The sequence below is a fragment of the Ursus maritimus genome, unplaced genomic scaffold (assembly GCF_017311325.1).
Source record: "Ursus maritimus isolate PB19 unplaced genomic scaffold, ASM1731132v1 scaffold_27, whole genome shotgun sequence".
Lineage (NCBI taxonomy): Eukaryota > Metazoa > Chordata > Mammalia > Carnivora > Ursidae > Ursus > Ursus maritimus.
Window position 1 is genome coordinate 7,101,538 of NW_024425230.1, and position 11,164 is coordinate 7,112,701.

Sequence of the window (11,164 nt, forward strand, 5' to 3'; positions counted from 1 at the left end):
AGGTCATTATACATTTCACCCAAGGAATTATAATATATAGCAATAACAACAACAACAAAAAACACTCAAAAGGAGTCACCGACTCTCAACTTTTCAAATATTTTATTTTAAATTTCAATGTGGAATTTCAACTGAGCATTTTTACTTCTCTTGGCAAACTATCTCAACAGAGAGCTCTTTCACCAGGGGGCGGGGAAAAAGCTTTCATTCCCTATGAAATCCAGTCCATTCTAAAAGAAGCTGATTAGGGAGGAGAAATGATGCCATGGATGTAGTAAATGGTGGTCCTGCAGTGGAAGACCTAACTGGCACCAAGCCTAAGACACAGGTAAGAAAGTCTGGTACTCTGTGGACCTTACCCAGGTGTGATGCATACTGCATACAGTGTATTCAAATGCAGGCCAGCCTCAAACCCTGTCAACTAACAAATGTACAGCTAAGAGAGAATGTTTAAATTGAAGTAAAGCCCTGCAGCTTCTATAAAGCCTGACTGTCACTGACACACTGTCACTCCTAGCCCCACCCACCAGTCAGCATGGGCACCCTCCTCAGTGAACAGAGACCAAAATGTGGATGACAGATAAAAAATCAGAGGGAAGAGATGTTCAGGTTCTTTAGGAATAATACATTTTTAAAAAGATAGTTCATTGCTTTTTTGAATGATAAGCATGGACATAGCAAAAGTTCAAGAGGTGTATAGTGGAAGTAAGTCTGCTTCTCAGCCCCTGGTCCCCCCCCCCCTGCTGCCCCAGTTCCTCAATGTCTTCCCAGGATAGTCTAAGTGCATACAAATATTGCCCAGACACATAAATATATGGATCATGTTATACACACTCTTCTATTTTAGCTTATTTCACTTGACCATATATTTTGGAAATTGATTCAGATATCCTGAAATCTGGGCCCATTTCAGTATATCTGGATCTCTCTCATTTAAAAAAAAAAGTTTAATACGTAAAAAAATTTTCACATGCCAAACGGAGCACATATATTACTGGATATTAACTTAGTTCACAAAATATTCATTTTAATTGGGGAATTCCCCATAGCTTTTATGTTGGATCTCACTTGTTTTTAAAATCACGTTATTTCAAATAAAATACAAATACAGAAAACTACATAAACCAAACATGTTGGCTTAATGAATTATTATGAAGCAAACACAAGGGCAAGAAATAAAACTTTGCCAGCCGCCCCCAAAGCCCCTTCGTAGACCCCACACTAATCACTGTCTCCTTTCTCCCACCATTAAGTAACATTAATCTGACTTTCAGAGTAATGCCTTCCTTTTGTTTTTCTTTTTATAGTTTTATCACCCAAATGTGCTTCCATAAACCCTATACTTCAATCCCACCTATTAAAAACCTGTTTTGATATGTCTTTTAAATCTCTTTTAATCTATATTTTTCTCCTCTGTCCTTTCATTTCTTTACAATTTATCTGGTGAAGAATCTGGGCTATTTGATAAGTAGAATTTCCCCTAATCTGGCTTTTTTATAAAGACTCACTTTCTATCATCTACTATCTGGTTACCTAGTGATGCTACTCATATAGGAAAGACATGAAAATTCTGGATTCTTTCCTTTCATTTCCCCGTTTTCAAGTTAAAGTATTGGTGCCCTCACATCTTCTGAAGGTGACTAATTCTTTTTGTTTTAATGTTGTCATTAATTCATGGGTTTAACTTATTTGATGGATTTCAACACATTTCAATTATCATATTTAGTGAAATTCAGATTGTCCCATCTTAGGTCAATATGAGCTTCTTCAGTGTGGCTCCTGGGTCCTTTTGATCTGACTCTAGTGGTCCTTCATATCTTCTTTGCAATCTGGTGTGACAAGATATTCCAGGCTCATCTTGTACATTTCCTGCTCCAGGCCTCAAATCAATCATTTTGAAGCCCCTGTTTCTTTTGCAAAGAAGTAGTATTTCAGTGTCATTGAGTGGATCATTGTTTCTAGGCCTTTTTGGTGGACCAAGCTAGAAAACAAACAAACAAACATACAAAATACATGAATAAGATACCTCTGACTTTATATTTGTTTTAGTCAGGGTTCTTCAAAAAAACAGATCCATAGGAGAGATAGAGATAGAGAAGGAGAGAGATGATGATAGATGATAGATAGATGATAGATGGATAGATAGATAGATAGATAGATAGATAGATAGATAGATATAGAGATGTAGATTAAATGTTTGTGGGTATGTAGATAGATAAATAGAGATAGATCATAAGGAATGGGTTCACATCATTATGGAGGCTGAGAAGTTCCAAGCTCTGCAGTCAGCAAGCTGGAGACCCAGGAGAGCTAATACTATAGCCCCAGTCTGAGTCCAAAAGCCTGAGAAGCAGGAGAGGTGACGGTGTAAATTCCAGCTAGAGTCTGGAAGCAGGGAGTGTCGCAGCTTATAGACAGGCAGAGAGAGCAAATTCTCCCTCACTACTCTTTTTGTTCTATCAGGCCTTCAACTGATTGCATGAAGCCCCCACACATTAGAGAGGACAATGTGCTTTACTCAGTCTACCAATTCAAATGTTAATCTCACCAAGAAACACCCTCACAAACATATCCAGAACAATGTTTAATCAGATATCTGGGCATCCCATGGCCCAGTCAAATTGATGGTTAATATTAACCATCACTATACTGGTGTTTCCCATTTAAATTTGAGACCACAAGGCATTCACAAAACTTTCTCTCTCTTACCTCTGTATGTCTTTCCTTTCATTTAGAAAATCCTAATTCTCAAGGACACAAGTGATGGTAGAATTAGAACATCCCAAAGTCATTTGTTTTACCTCACATCACACACATAACATGCTCAGAATAATAGAATAAGGATACCAATAATATGATTAACGAAAAATATCTAAGAATTTTGCTGATATGCTTTCCTCATTCTCACTTCATTTTGTAATGGTTGTACTATGTCCTCATTGTCAGAGGATATGGCTGTTGCTTTCTATCCTTTCCTCTCAGCCTTCATTTACTCTTAGTTCTACTGGGTCACATATTTTTTTTAAGATTTATATATTTATTTTTGGAAGAGAGAGCACGTGCTTGGGGGGAGGGTTAGGGGGGTGGAGAGAGAGAATCCTCAAGCAGACTCCCCATTGAGTGCAGAGCCCAATGTGGGGCTCGATCCCAGGACCCTGAGATCATGATGTGAGCCAAAATCAAAAGTCGGCTGCTTAACCAACTGAGCCACCCAGGTGCCCTTAAGTTCTATATATTTAATGCTCACCTCCAGTCCTCATGATGATGCCTCTCTGACCCTTTTGGTTTCTGAGATTTGTTCTTTAGAATATTCTTCAGGAAGGGCCAATGGCAACAATATTCCATGAGTTCTTTCATGTTGGTAAAAGTCTGCTGTGTCCTTTATGGTTGAAGGTCACTTTTTCTGGGTATAAAACACGTAGCTCATATTTTCTTTTCTTGACCATTTTAATATGTTAATCCATTCTCTTTTGGCATAAAGTGTTATTGCCAAAAAAAAAAAATCTGGTCATTGTCTATTTTTCTTTTCCTTATAAGTCATATTCTCTCTTTCTCTAGATGTTCAAAAGATTTTTTTTCTTCTTCTTTAAACCGTAGTCATTTTACGAGGCTATGTCTGAATGTTGGTCATTCTGGGCTAATATCGTCAAGTATGCATTGTACAAATTAAATACAGAGTTTCAGATCTTTTATCTCTGAGAAGTTTTCTTGGGTTAAGGCTCTTGCTTTGGTTTTCTTCTTGAAGAACATTTCTTATCCTGTGTTAGTACACTTTGGTGTTCAGTACTTTCTCTTAAATCCTTTTTATCTCTTTATCTCATTTTTGTTGTTTTTTTTCCTCTTTTGCACTTTTTTTGTATATCTCTTGAGACAATATCTGTTGTGTTTATTTGCTCTCATATTCCTTGTAGGTTAGGCTTCCTTCCTGGGTGAATTTTTCTTTTAGTTCTATTTTTTTCCCAAGTTCTGTTGCTTCATTTCTGAGTTTTTCTAACCCTGATTATGTTGTTTTTTTATGTCTATCATTTGCATAGCGGGTTTTTTTATTTTGAAATAGATCAAAACTAAAGCTTGATGTTTTATGACAATGTCTCTCTAGTACGACTTTATTGTTGGCTGCAGTTGCCCAGCTCTTCTTTTTTTTTCTGATAACTTTGTATAGCATGGACCTTGATACTATTTTGTTGCTTGTTTTTTTCATGTGAAATCTGTTTTCCTGAAGTTTTAGAAAGAGGCAAGGCTTAGGAAAGCTCTTCAAACTTCCCAGGGCATCTATTTCTGTGTCAAAAAATATGGCCACCTGCTTTCCAAGACTTCCTGGCTGTTCCTTTCCCCCAGTTCAGAGTGAAATTTCTTTTTCTTTCCTTTTTCTCATCCTGTTCAATTTTGATTCCTATCCCAACACTTCTTCCCAAGCATGAGGCTCTGTCTTGGTCAATCTTAAGCGTTCCTCAGGGCCTGACTGCTCCAAGCTGCTCTCATCTTCTTACCATGAGCCCTTAACATTACCCTGTGCTGGAGAGCCCACTGTCTTAATGCCACCTGTGCTTCTCAGATTGGCTCACAGTGCTTTCCAGTGAATACTTAGTTTATTTTGGGCTTTTTCTGTTCTAGGTCCCTCAGGCACAACTCCCCTTTCTTCCTAACTTCTTTCAACCATTTATACTTGGTATCATACAAGTCTTGAGGCTATTGGTGGCTTACATATGCTGGAGTTCGTGGGGATCATTGACACTTAGTTTTATTGTAAATATTGTCTGCGGGTTTTGGATTTTGCTATACAGTTTCTCTGTGTCTTTGTAGGGATTGGGAGAAATTAAAAAATGATGCCCTTTCATAGGATCTGTTTGCTTTATTCTCTATAACAGGGCACAGTGTTTATTTAACCCGTCCCCCACTGATGGACATATACAGTGTTTCTGAATTTGGCTATCACAATCAATATATCCTTTGCATGCATTTGATGCACAAGCATAGGCATATCTATAGGATAAATTTCTAGAGGAGGAACAGTTAAATCCAAGAAGCAAACACAATAGGTGCTCAAAATATTTGTTGATTGTATACATTTGTTGAAATATATTCACCATAATAGTAAAAAGAAATTGTTCTTTTCTATAGCTCAGGTAGAGTCTTACTGTGAGAAATGTGCTTAGACTACTAAGTACAATTCTGGGATTCTTTGAGTAAAAGAAAGAGGGAAACAGAAAAGACATTGATTCATTCTTCCAGTTAGCAATTCCATATTGGCTGTTAGCAATTCTATATTGACCGCATATGCACTAGACTGTGATGGGGCCTGGGGATAGAGCAGAGGTCTGCTATGCCCTGACAGAGCTCACTGTTGAAAGGGGAGATGACTTCCTTGCTTCAGCACAACTTTGAGAATTAAATGAAAGCTATCCCTCATACTCACAGTCAGGCAACACTGCATAAAACACACTATCCAGCCTTTGTCTGCACTTGGAAAACTGGAGAGAAAACCCCAGTGCAGAAGGAAGAGGAGAAAAGCTATCTGTCCACTGTCTACTTGGTCATGTTATTTCTAGGAGTTGACCTACAACTCCTTTTTAAATTTTTTAAGAAGATTTTATTTTTTAGAGCAGTTTAGATTCACAGCAGAATTAAGAGGCTGGTACAGAGAGTTTCCATCTACCCCTGCCCACACACATGCACAGCCTTCTCCAATATTAACATCCTCCACCACAGTAGTACATTTGTTACAATAAGTGAACCTATGCTGACACATCATTATTATCCAAAGTACATAGTTTACCTTAGAGTTCACTCTGGGTGTCGCACCTTCTGTGGGTTGGAACACATGTATAATGACATATATCCTCCACTACTGTACTATACAGAATAATGTCACTGTCCTGAAACTCCTATGTATTCTGCCTATACATCCCTCCCTACCCCCCCTTCTGCCTCCTGGAAACTACTAATTTTTGTACTGTCTTCATAGATTTGCTTTTTCTGGAATATTGTATAGTTGGATTCATGTAGTATGTAACCTTTGTAGATGGGGTTCTTTCACTTAGTAATACACATTTAAGATTCCTCCATGTCTTTTCATGGCTTAATACCTCATTTCTTTTTAGCACGGAATAATATTACATTGTCAGGATTACCAGTTTATTAATTCATACCCCTACTGTAGGACATCTTGGTTGCTTCTAAGTTTTGACTGTTATGAATAAACATCCATGTGCAGGTTTTGTGTAGACAAAAATTTCCAACTCCTCTGGGTAAATACCAAGGAGCACAATTGCTGAATTTTATGGTCAGCGTATGTTTAGACTTGTAGGAATACAACTTTCCCTTTGAAGACACCCGAAGTTTTCTGTAAGTGGATGAGCTTGCTTCAAGGGGCCACCATGATGCTTAGGTCCCTGTTGTCACTGGGATACGAATGTGGTAACTTTAAAATGCATTGGCTAATACTAGAAATACAAAATGGTAAAAACAGCAGACTTTGCTTGAGCTTCATCCAAGCTCATTCTCCTTCCCAGAATACCAGCTTCCATGTTGATGTCCTTAATGTTGCCAGTGATGCCATCCTTCCCCAAGTCCAGGGTCAACAAATGCAGGACAGGTTCCTCGGCTCATGCAAACATCTCCACTTGCCACGCACACTCTTTCCCCTCTTGCCCTCACAATCTTTCTCACCATGGTGCTCTAGGCAACCTCTGCAGATTGAGAGGAGAAGCCAACCAAGTTGAGCCGTTTTTCACATCCCCTATGGGATGACTCCACACTGAAATCTTGGGCTCTTCATTCAGACTCCTCTGCAAGGAATCAATCCTCAAGATCCATTCTATTGCCACCATTCCTTGATCATCTCTGTACCTCCTCTACTCTTTCTGATAATCTTCCATAAGTTCTGCTTCCAGGTCAGTCTGTCACCCCTTCGAAGCCTGATTCATGTGGGCTGCTCTCACACTAATGGCATGTTCAAAGAAATGCAGTCCATTTGTAATTTTCACTTGTAAAATCACTCAGGTTCTTTGCGTTCCCTCAGCACCATGAAGGGGATACACAGAAACATTTCTCAAAATTCCTACTTGTCTATCCCCCCCGCTCTTGTCCCTTCCTGGAGCTTCTCCTGTGCTCTTTTGCTTCCAAACTCCCCCAGCCCCCAGCTCTGGACTCGGAGACTCTTCCAAGCCTCTCCTGTCTCTGAACTTTGCATCACAAAAGCCCGAAGAGCCAGCCTGGAAATGACCCAATCCTCTTTGGAGACCTGGGGGAGGAGAAGAAACCAGTGGGTGAACCCTCTCTATCAGGCAGATGGAGGTACCTTAGAACTCATAAAATAAAAAATCTTGTAAAAAAGAATATCACTTTGATTTTTTCTTGCTCCTTGATATAGATTTCCCCATAATTCCCTACTGTCAAGTGGTTAGAGTCCATACCCTTGGGCCTGGGAGTCAAGACAACTCCAAGTGTGCCCTTAATCCACATCTCCAGCTTATCTTCTGACCCTCATTCTGCCTTCCCATCCTCTTTCTCTGCTGTTCCTGAGCATGCCACCAACATCCCAGCAGGCTGGCTCCTCTCCACTTGTCTATTTCCTGTTTTCCCTTCTGTGTTCAGCCCCAGTGTCCTGGAACCAGTGCCTTAACATTCTTTGCTGTTTCAAGTCTTTCCAAGATTTCACACTGTACATAAATGTTTGTCCAATGGGTGAATAGTTGAATCTCTTCTTCCTCGTCCTTCACTGGCATGGAAATCTCATTATTCAGGAAACATCTTTGAGCAACTCCAAAGGTTTCCTTAGCTTATTTTGTTTCTTTTAAAACAAGGATGTGATTTCTGTCACCATAATGCATCTCCACTCTTTCAAGCTTGTATTCATGAGCTCTGTTCTCTAATTTTATTTGGATGATTAAATTCCCAAAATATGTGTAAAAGAAAAGGTTGCATTATTTTGCAAACATGGCTGCTCTGTGGAATTTTTAAACAGATGTCAGATTTTCTGCACATCAGTGATTTTTCTTCTCCTTAAGAGTCAATTGACATGGTCTTTTACTTCATGTCATTGACCATGGTCCTTGATTTCTGACATTTTTGCCATCCACTTCACATGCAGTTCACACTCATAATACTTTGTACTCTCAGTTTTTATTACATGAGGCTCTGTTATAGGAATATTTTGTGGATTTATCAGCTCTAATAAAATTCTAAGCAGTTTCCTTGAAGCTCACTACCAAGGGGAAGCGGCTCAGATGGGTCTATGATCAGCTAGCAAGGAGATAACATGGGTTTAGTTCTGAGTTTCCATTTCGTGTTTCAACATTCCAGTTTGCAGAAAACTAGAAGACCTTGATGAAAGGTATTGAGGACGATAAAACAAATGGACAGGATGTGTGTTCACGGATTGGAGGCATTAATATTAAAATGTCCATGCTACCCAAGATGATCTGCAGATTCAGTGTGATCCCTATCAAGATTGCATCGTTATTTCTCACAGAAATAGAAAAAATCAATCTTAAAATTCATATGGAACCACAAAAGCAAAAGTAATTGAGAAATAAGAACAGGGGCGCCTGGGTGGCACAGCGCTTAAGCGTCTGCCTTCGGCTCAGGGCGTGATCCCAGCGTTATGGGATCGAGCCCCACATCAGGCTCCTCCACTATGAGCCTGCTTCTTCCTTTCCCACTCCCCCTGCTTGTGTTCCCTCTCTCGCTGGCTGTCTCTATCTCTGTCAAATGAATAAATAAAATCTTTAAAAAAAAGAGAGAGAAATAAGAACAAAGCTGGAGTGTGATCACTTCTTGATTTCAAACTATACAAATACTATACTATTACACAGCTGTAGTAATCAAAACAGCACGGTACTAGCATAAAGACAGACACACAGACCAATAAAACAGAATAAGGAAACAAACCCACGCATATACAGTCAACAAAACTTTGATACGGGCACACATGGGGAAAGGGTAATGTCTTCAAATCATGGTGCTAGAAAGACTGGTATCCTCAAACAAAAGAATGTTCAACATTACTAGTCATCAGGAAAATGCAAATCAAAAGCAAAATATCACCCCACACCTCTTATGATGACTTTAATCAAAAAGATAAGTGATAACAAGTATTGGCAAGGATGTAGACAAAGGAACCCTAGCACACTGTTGGTGGGAATGTAAATTGGTACAGCCACTATGGAAAACATTATAGCATTTCCTCAAATAATTAAAATAGAATTACCATGTGATCCAGCAATCCCTATTCTAGATATGTATGTATGTAGGTGTGTGTGTGTGTGTGTGTGATGAAATCAGTATTTCAGAGATATCTTCATTCCCACACATTTCATGGCTAAGCGTCTGTTGATGGATGAATAGGTAAAGACAATGAAGATAGATAGATTAGATAGATAGATAGATGATGATAGATAGATAGATGATAGAGAGATAGATAGATAGATAGATAGTATGTGTACAGACAGATACACACAATGAAATATTATTCAGTCATGAGAAAGATGGAAATCCTGCCATTTGTAGCAACATGAATATACCTTGAGGTATATTATGCTAAGTGAAATAAGGCAAATACTATATAAATCACTCATATGTGAAATCTAAGAAACAAAAGTTGAACACATAGAAACAGGGTAGAATGGTGGTTACCAAGGTCAGGGGGTGGGGGAAATGCTGCTCAAGGAGTACAAGACTTCAGTTATAAGATGAATAAGTTCTAGGGCTCTAGTATACAGCATGGTGACTGTAATTAGCAATATTGTACTGCATATTGACATTTGCTAAGAGAGTAGATCTTAAGCGTTCTCACCACACAAAAAACAAGGTAACCATGTAAGGTGATGGATGTGTGAATTAACTTGATTTTGGTAATCAATTCACAAAGCATAGTTATACCCAATGATCAGGTTGTACACTTTAAATATGGACAATTTTCTTTGTCAGTTATACTTCAATAAAGCTGGTGGTGGGAAAAACATTCCAGTGTGCAAAGATTGTTCCTCTTACCTATCTACCGTGCGCATGGAACGGAGTTCAATGCTGCCTTTGTTAACGGCCCAGAAGCCTGAAGAACAGGTTCCCAGAGAGTTAGCCTCCTTCATTCGCCCTGTCACCTGAGCACAGGGGTGGGAAGGCAGCTCCCACCACAGCCCGCAGAGCTGCTGCCATCACACAGACTTCCTTGGACCCCACAGGTTGCAGCATCTGTTGGAGGATTAAACATATTTTGTTGCTAGATGATGTACCTTGAACAACAGAAATATACGGTAGTTCTGCAACCTCCAGAACAGGGAAGTCATTTTTCATGTTTATCCCTCAGTTTGGAATAAATCCTTTGTGAAACAGAGCTTTCCCTTAGTTATTCACAGAAAGCTCCTTTTAAAGGAATATCTTTGGACAAACTAACAAAGAGTACCACCCCTAGGTCGGACTCTTACACTGGTATGTGGCAGAAGTTAGCCCGCCATGTGAGAAGGCAAATGCTCTCGAACCAGATGAAGAGGCTGTAACAGACCAACAACTCTGTACTCAGATGCGAGGTTCTTTTCTCAATACCCCTGCTCTGTGACACCGTCATAACGTCAAATTAAAAAGAAACAAACAAACACATGGAAGCTTTTTAAAATTTGCTTCACAAAATGTTAATCTGGTTGCATTTTTATTATTATTTATTTTTCTCTTTATCTATATGCTTTTTTTAATTTTTTTTTAAAAGAAATTTTCCAAAGATTTTATTTATTTATTTGACAGAGATAGAGACAGCCAGCGAGAGAGGAAACACAAGCAGGGGAAGTGGGAGAGGGAGAAGCAGGCTCCCAGCAGAGAAGCCTGATGTGGGGCTCGATCCCATAACGCCGGGATCACGCCCTGAGCCGAAGGCAGACACTTAACGACTGAGCCACCCAGGCGCCCCTATCTATATGCTTTTATTTATTCATTTAACAAATATTACCTGAAAGCCTACTGTGTACCTGGAATTATTCTAACAGTGATCAAAGAATTTCTGCCATATGGAGTATGGTATCATAAAGAAGCCAGCACAACTCTGGGTACATAGTTACTCATGTTTAATAAATGTACAGACACTAAATATTTTAGGACCAGAGTGTCCATATGTAGAAACACTGGTCATTGTTTATGGTGCTATTATGTACAGGACATTGAAAATGCCCTTTAG

The 11,164-nt window shown here is 39.2% G+C and overlaps 1 pseudogene; it reads left to right on the plus strand.

Moving 5' to 3' along the window:
- Positions 1 to 265: 265 nt before the first annotated feature.
- The window catches only part of LOC103660033, a 58,460-nt pseudogene continuing 47,561 nt past the window's right edge, over positions 266 to 11,164 (plus strand).